Genomic DNA, 8,140 nt, shown 5'->3' with positions numbered 1-8,140 from the left:
TATAATCCACTGTTGGCTTTCCGCTATACCAAGCCTCAAATGGTGTTATGGTTTTCAAAGCTTTTGTTGGACACCTGTTCAACACATGAGTTGCACACATTATAGCTTCCATCCAAAATTTGTGAGGCAACTTTTGTGCTTTCACCATGCATCTTGCCATCTCCATGAGAGCTATTTTTCCTTTCAGCTACACCATTCTGTTGCGGTGTATAAGGCACAGTACATTGGTGTTTAGCAAGAGTGTGTGTAGCCACTGTATTTACATCATAAGTATGCTTGTCATAGCTGTCCAGCTTATACAAGCCTTTGTATCGTGTTCCAGAAGTGACTATTTCATAACCCTTTGATGGGTCTTTTACCAAACACTTCCCGTCTTGAAATTCAACCTTTAAACCTTGGTCGTTTATGGCTCAGATGGAGAGCAGATTTTTCTTTATCCCTGGAACATACAATACATTTTTCATACACATATTGGCACCATTGGCTGCAATAAGTATGACATTACCAATTCCCTTTACTGGATATGTGGTATGATCTGCACATGATACAGTGCGGCCATTTGAAGCATAAACCAAGTGCTGAAATACATGTTTGCATGAAGTGATGTGGCTCGAAGCACCACTATCAAAATACCATAATGCATTCTGTCTGAGATGCAATGCAAGACATATCAGTGTCTGAAGCACTTGGTGTGCCACTCTGGTGCATGTGACCAAAAAAGTGTACTCTTCCTGGATTACATTAGCTGATTGCTGTGCTTTGTCATCAGAAGAGTCTGCTATTGCATTGCCTGCTTCTTTCCTTTTCTCTTTTGCAATCCGCTTCCTACATTCACTGATGTAGTGTCCAGGCTTATGTCAGTAGTGGCATTTGCCCTTCTTTTTGGGCTTGATTGCATCCCCTTTATCAGACTTTTCACCATCAGAAGAGGGATGTCCATGACCAGCCTTGCTAGACTGTTGTCCCCCATGCTTAAAGCTCTTTGCTTTACCCTTATCCTTGGCAGCACAGCAAATGCCTTGTCTCCACCACGGTTGCTCGATAAGTTTGCTCTTGTTTGCTCCTCCTGCAAGAGTAAAACCACGAGCTCTTAAAACGTGACGGGATCACCACCTCCTCTCATTGAGAGGTTGAGAGAGGTGTGAAAGCCCAAGTAGGAAGGCAGTAAAGAATGAAGAGTGTTGGTGACCATTTGTCTCTGTCTGGGATAACCTCATCAAGGTTGAGCAATTGTTCCTGTAAATCTTTCACTTTGGTGAGATGATCTGCCCCATGGAGTCACCCTCATCCATAGAAAGAAGATCCAATTGCCTCTTCAAGTAGGCAACTCTTGCCTCGTTGCGTACCTGATACATTGCTTCCAATGTGTCCCATGCAAGCTGTGATGTCTTGCAAGAATGAATGTGCAAAATAATAGTACTTTTTGCTGACATCAGGAGCTCTTTGAGCACCTCCCCTTTGAGCCGTGGCCGGCTGTATAAGTGGGCGTGTGTCATCACCACACACGATGCCCCAAAGCCCTTTGGCTACCAGCAAATTACGGATCATGAAACTCCAAAGGGAGTAGTTAGATCCATCCAACTTGTCCTCCTGGGTGAGCACACCAAATACATCTGTAGCATTCTGTGCCATGTCAACAAAATATAGCTACAAGCAAACCAAGCACCAATGTGCACTGCCAGGCAACCAAATGTCTTATGCAAATGTATGCCTACAAACCAAAGCAAGTGTAAACCTGCTCCAAATTGTCCAATTACACACAATGTGTATACATACGCGTCAAATCACAGCTATAATGCCCAATTACATGCTCCAATCTAAAAATCCCTAATTTTTATGCACTCCAATCGCTTCAATGTGCATCTAATTGGCCAATTTTCACAAAAGCCCTGAATTTCTGCAAATGAAAGAGGTTCAATTTGCTGATTTTGACCTCAATTTTGAAAACCCCCAAGTTGCAAGCAAAGCAACATGCCCAATTTTTTCAATTTGTCCTGAAATTGAGAAATCCCCCAAATCACCTGAACCCTTTACCATATGCACTGTAGTGTCTGCAAAATCTGCATATTTTCACCACATGCTCTGTGGTGTCTGCAAAATTGTATTTGACCTGCACTGAAATGGCTGCAAAAATTGTATTTGTGTTTGAACAAAAAATGTGTACAGAGAATACCTTCAGGCAATGGCAGCATGTGTGAAACAGGTGCTAGGCGGGAAGCACACATGCGAATCAAGCTGACAGGCCAGCAGTGTGGCTAAGGTGTTGGAGGGTGAAGACTGGCGTTGGAGGGAGCCAGCAGGGCGGCGGAGGGCTGTAGGGGAGCTGGAGATGGAGTGCACTGAGCTGATGGGACGCGCGTATCTGGGCCAGCTGGAGCACACTGAGCTGACAGGACACGCGTATCTGCATCAGGGACGTCGGAGCTGGAGCGCAAGGTCAACAGTGAGGAGTAGACGGGGTCCTCGTATATGCGGTGGACAGGCGAAGGCGGCGTGCAGAGTAGACAGACGTTGGAGCTGGAGCGCACGATCGACGGTGACGAGCAGACGTGGTCCTCGTTTTGCGACAGACAGGCGGAGGCGGCACGCAAATCAGACGGGCTAGGCAGAGGCGACGCGTAGATCAAACGGGCCATGCGACAGAGGCGGCGCGCAGATCAGATGGGCCAAACGGCGACAGAAGGCGCAGGGCGAGCACCGAGCTGGAGACCAGGGCCGTAGGCGAGGCCCAAGGCACGTGCGACTGACGGAGCAAGGCCCGAGGGTGGAGCTGTGAGAGGAGAGATAGCGGTATGGACGGTCGGAATGGAGCGTCGACGGATGGACGTCGGTCGGAACAGAGCGGGTGCGGTGATGACGGCGGGCCCAGGGGCACTATCGCCGCCGGCTAGGTAGAGCGACGCCACCCGCGAGCTGAGCGACGGTGGTGGGCTCGCCACTAGTGCCGATTCCCGGTGGCCGGACGATGGAGCAGCGAGATGGAACTGACGGACAAAAGCAGACAGTCTGATGGGAAGCCACAGTCTGTGTCGATGAAAAATCGTAGGTGTTGCTTCTCCATAGGCAGAATTCCAAGGACAGCTCCCAACTCCCAGCTTTGATACCAATTGTTGGGTGTTGGACTCACACACTCACACAAACACAAACCTGCACATTAGGGTTAGGTGCAAGATGGAGAAGCTCACACAAAAATGAGAGAGAGAGAGAGAGGGAGAGAGAGAGAGAGAGAGAGAGAGAGAGAGAGAGAGCCAAAAGTGTGGTATCCACAAAATGCAAGTCAACCCTTGCATGTGTGCCACATCTATATAATATAATATAGAAGTACAATATATTATATGTTAGAGTAAAACAAAAAGACATTGGTGATCCTAAAAAGCCTTTGAAAAGATAGGATCCTTGAGTTCTATAGCAAGAGGCCAAATGGTGCAATAGAGATCCTTGTACAACATATTTATATGTACACAGACATAAACCACGATGAAAGTACAAGATTTAAGACAAACAGTAAGACACTAAGTAGTCTTTGTTTTTTGTGTTCAATACCAAATTGTTTTGTGCTTTATAGCTAAGCATTAATTAAAATTTTATAACAGTTTTATATCTATTGAATGTGTAGGAATGGTAGAATGCCAGTGGAAGAATCAATGTCTTCCATATAGAGATAAGCACATTGCTATATGACAACCCACCCAACCATTTAGCAGTACATCGAATCTTCTTTTACAATTCCATAAATGTTTTGGCTAATTCAAACGATAATTCCATGTCTATCCCACTACCACCATTGTCTAGCCAAGAATGGGTTTGTTCTTGCATAGACATCATTACAACATGCAAGAATCAAATAAGGATAGATATGCATGTAGCAATGAAACCATCAAAACAAGTTTTAAGGCCATCTATCTGAGTTGGTTTATACCATTTAGCACCTTTTCACATATGTTTGCATCATGTGAGGGTGTCAAGAAAACAAAGTTAACATATCAAGCGAGGTCATATTGATAATGATTGGATGAACCAACTTTTGGGGGAGGGATGGGATGTAAAGGGGACCTCAATAGAAGATGCCATTGAATGCAAAGTAACAATGCTAGATATTACAATCATGTGAAATCATAATATAATGTTTGTTTGTGTTTGTAGCAAATTCTATTAGGGTGATAGCCGTTAATTTTTAGCCTTGGTTGTCTCTATAACCATATTTTATTGGGAGGCAAACATTATGCATGTGATTTCATTTTACAGAAGATGGCGATTATGGAGAGGCATCTAACAGATCTTGGATGGGTGATGGAGCTCACTCTTCCATCTTGGATGGGTGATGGAGCTCACTCTTCCATCATAGACGTTGTAATCCAATCACAAGATTGACTTGTTAGTGGTCAATTTAGAAAGCCATTTGCCATTGGCCTTTCATAGACAAGAGATCCAATTGATGTGTGTGATGTAGCAAGGGATTTTTATTTTAAGTTAGATGGTAGGAAAATCCAAATCAGGAGTAAAGCTTCTAAAACCTACTCTATTTGTATTGAAGCACATATCCTAGAGGTTGTGGAATCACCTTGAGATTGTAACCTTTCCATCTATAATAAAATTTCACGAGTTATCTTTGGTCTATATGTTGTGTAAATGTTAATATCAGTATCAGCTGTGCCGCCTACAGCCATCGTCTGCTCCTTCTCCTCCCACTTCCAGCTGTCGTCTGCAGCTTCTACCAGCGCTTCATGTCGGCCCACGCTGCCCGCCGCAGTCTGCTCCTTCTTCTCCTTCACAGCCACAGAAGCTTCTCCTTCTCTCTGGCCTTCTTGGCCAGTCGCCTCCTCCGCTCTCAGGCACCCCCCGTGCCTTGGCTCCTTTGTCTCCTTCCTCCCACCACGCAGCGACTCCTTTGTTTGCCTCCCACCACGCAGCGCACTTTGCTTCGACGCTGGTCGGCTTCCACCTCCGCTTCAACTGGCACGTCAGCTGCTGTAGACGCCAACAGTCTTCTTCTTCGCTCTCAGCTGCATAGCAGGCCTTGGCTCCTTTGTCTCCTTCCTCCCACCACGCAGCGACTCCTTTCACGCTTTTGCTACTACGCCACCTTTGGCCACGTCAGCCGCGACAGCCAACCTTTGCCTTCGCAGCAGCTGCTCTTTCCACCTTCACCGGTACAACGCGGCTGCGGCCCTTCTGCAGCTGCTGCCACGTAAGCCGACGCCCCCCACTGCGGCGCTTCTACAGGCTGCTGCCCACCGGCCAATATATAAATATATATATATATATATATATATTTTAAAGCCGCCTTCTCCTCGCTTTCAACTGCCGTCTAACAGCCACGCTTCAACGCTTATGTAAATGTATATATAAATATATATATTACCTTGCTAGGCCTCCAACAGTATATATATATATATATATATATATATATATATATATTTTTAAAAAGTCACCTCCAAAGATCTTGTTAGATGATGGAAGGAAATTTTTGCATCACAAAGTCCTCCCAACCGCAAGACAAAACACAAATGTTAGTGTTTTAGTTGATTAGTGACACAAGGTATGCCAAAAAAATACAAAAATAGGAAGCAGTGAAACCTAATTAATGGCAGGATTTCTCTACCGCAATGGGGTTTTAATTTTTTTTTTTTTGCTTCTAATCAAAAAACAGAAAACACACAAGGCGCCCTTGAGATCACACACTCAATGCCCTTGCAAACTCTACTCTAATCTACCCTAATCCACGATTTTGCAATCAATGGAGCACTTAGTAAGAAGTAATGGTTAACACCCTTCACTAACTTAGGTGTGCGTTCCCCGGCAGCGGCGCCATTGTTTGGGACATCATAGCATAGCGGAGGCTACACTCCAACCCACACACTTATCCGTGAGTGCAACCCGGTTAGCGCATAGAGGCTATCCCGAATGGGAGAAGAAGAGTTAACCACATACTAATGACTTCTAGTCCTACTCAATCCTTCTCAACACTCAAGCAATCAGTCTTACATAATCAAAGCATCAAGGTTAGGCTACACTTAAGCACACAAATGCAACTTATGCAAGGAACCTAATATGCAAAGAGCTATCACACAAGCCTCAACTACACATTATTTCAAGCACAAGCTTCATTACAAGCACTCTACAACTCACAAATCAAAACATCATTAAGAAATCTAGATTAGCAAGAGTGTAGACCAAAACCTCATATCATTGAAAATGTAAAGAATAGAGAGTACAAGATTGAAGCAAGAATGGAGATGGAGAGCCTTGGGAGAGCACTTGAGAAGGAGCTATGGAGCAAGCTCTCTCTATGAGCCTCTCAACCAAATGACCAAAGAGTCCCCTAGCTCTCAAATGGGCCACCTTTTATACAAAAATTCTAGAACTCCCAAAAGTTCCTATGTGGGATTATTGTCAAGCCCTCTCCCACATTCATCTACAACTTTGAACTCTTTTCAAGAGCCCTAAGTGTCTTTTTTGTTGCATCCTTGTAGTGATCTTCATTCGTCATGCAACAAAAGGGTTCTTGCAAAAGTACTCACTGCCTTGTCATTCCACGAATTCAAACAATGTTCAAGTGTGAATCCATAGCATCTATGATATCTTGGCATCGAACCACTAAATCTACGGATGATGTTATGAGTGGGCCCATGCTGATTGCCTTACATGGAGATACATTGAAGAGAACTGGCTAGACTTTAACGAGGATACTTGCAACATTCGCCTCGCGCTATAGCATCTATGATATCTTGGCATCGAACCACTATATCTACGGATGATGTTATGAGTGGGCCCATGCTCATTGCCTTACATGGAGATACATTGAAGAGAATTGGCCAGACTTTAACGAGGAGACTTGCAACATTCGCCTCGGGCTATCTATGTGGTGGATGGTGTGAACCTGTTTGGTCTTAAAATCTCAACATGGAGCACAAGGCCCATTTGTCTTGTGAACTACAAGCTTCCACCGTGGTTAGAAATAAAGAAGGGGCATCTTTAATTTTCTCTTGATAGTGCCTAAGAAGTACAAGGTAGCCAACATGGATGTGTACTCAGCCCCATTATAATAGAGGAGCTACAAAGATTGTGGGAAGGAATTGATGTTCACGACATGTCAAAGAGGTTTGGACAAAGGGATTTCTCATTACAAGGAATACTAATGTGGACAAATGCATGATTGGCTAAGCTATGGAGAATGCAGTGGTAAGCTATTTTGCTATTATCCATGCTGATATTTATAATGTTTGTAAAATATTAATTGTTTTCATATAGGACTATCAATCTCTAGATACAGTGCATGCCCTTTGTGTGGGCCTAGACTATAGGCTTGCCATTCAAGAGATGCTTGAGAAAGATGATGTATGAGGATCATAAGAAGGATCTCCTAGAGGACCATGAGCTACATGAGGGCTTTTTGGGTTGGCCTGGAAGCACATACAACCGTATGAAGAGACAAATCCATATTAGTTCAAGTGGACTCCGTAAAGATATGGACAGCCCAAAAGGACACATTTGCACTACCAAAGCATTATGAGAAAGTGATCTTCAAGGAGGACCTAATAGATCATCGATCGTGGTTTATAATCTAAGTATCACCACGTAGGAAACAAATATATGAAGAGGTGGAAATAGTGAAAGATGAAGCAAAGATTGGTGCACACCCCCCACAAGAGCAAGTTACTTTGCATATCAAACTACAACAAGAGCAAGGGCTAGATAAAGGTATAGAGATCCAACAAGACTTAAGAGATACCTCAAACACTGCAGGTGTGGTGATATTAATAAAGAGCTAGAATAAAGTGAGGAACCAAGGCAGGAACCAAGGCCGGCTAACATAAATGCATCCTCTAGTCCTACATGATTCAAAGATGAAAGGATTTTCCTTAAAATAGATCTTTTTGGGGCCAATAATCTTTTTGAAGATGAAAGTGGTGATAATGATCAACTATGATTTTGTAAACATGCAAATATTCTCATGACATGCCCAACTTTCCTCTTTTTGTTGGTTTCATATATGCTTATACATATTTATGTATACTAAAAGTGAGAATATGTGTGTGTGTGTGTCAAAATTATAGATGATGAAAAATTGTGTCGAAAATTTATTTTTCCCCATTTTTTTCTCCCACTAGCCTTTTTTGTATCCAAATCAATATATATA

The sequence above is a fragment of the Cibotium barometz genome, chromosome 6, assembly GCF_041138505.1.
Source record: "Cibotium barometz isolate CiBa-2024 chromosome 6, ASM4113850v1, whole genome shotgun sequence".
NCBI classification, from domain to species: Eukaryota; Viridiplantae; Streptophyta; class Polypodiopsida; order Cyatheales; family Cibotiaceae; genus Cibotium; species Cibotium barometz.
The sequence above is the reverse complement of the archived record's forward strand: the minus strand, read 5'-3'. Positions refer to the sequence as shown.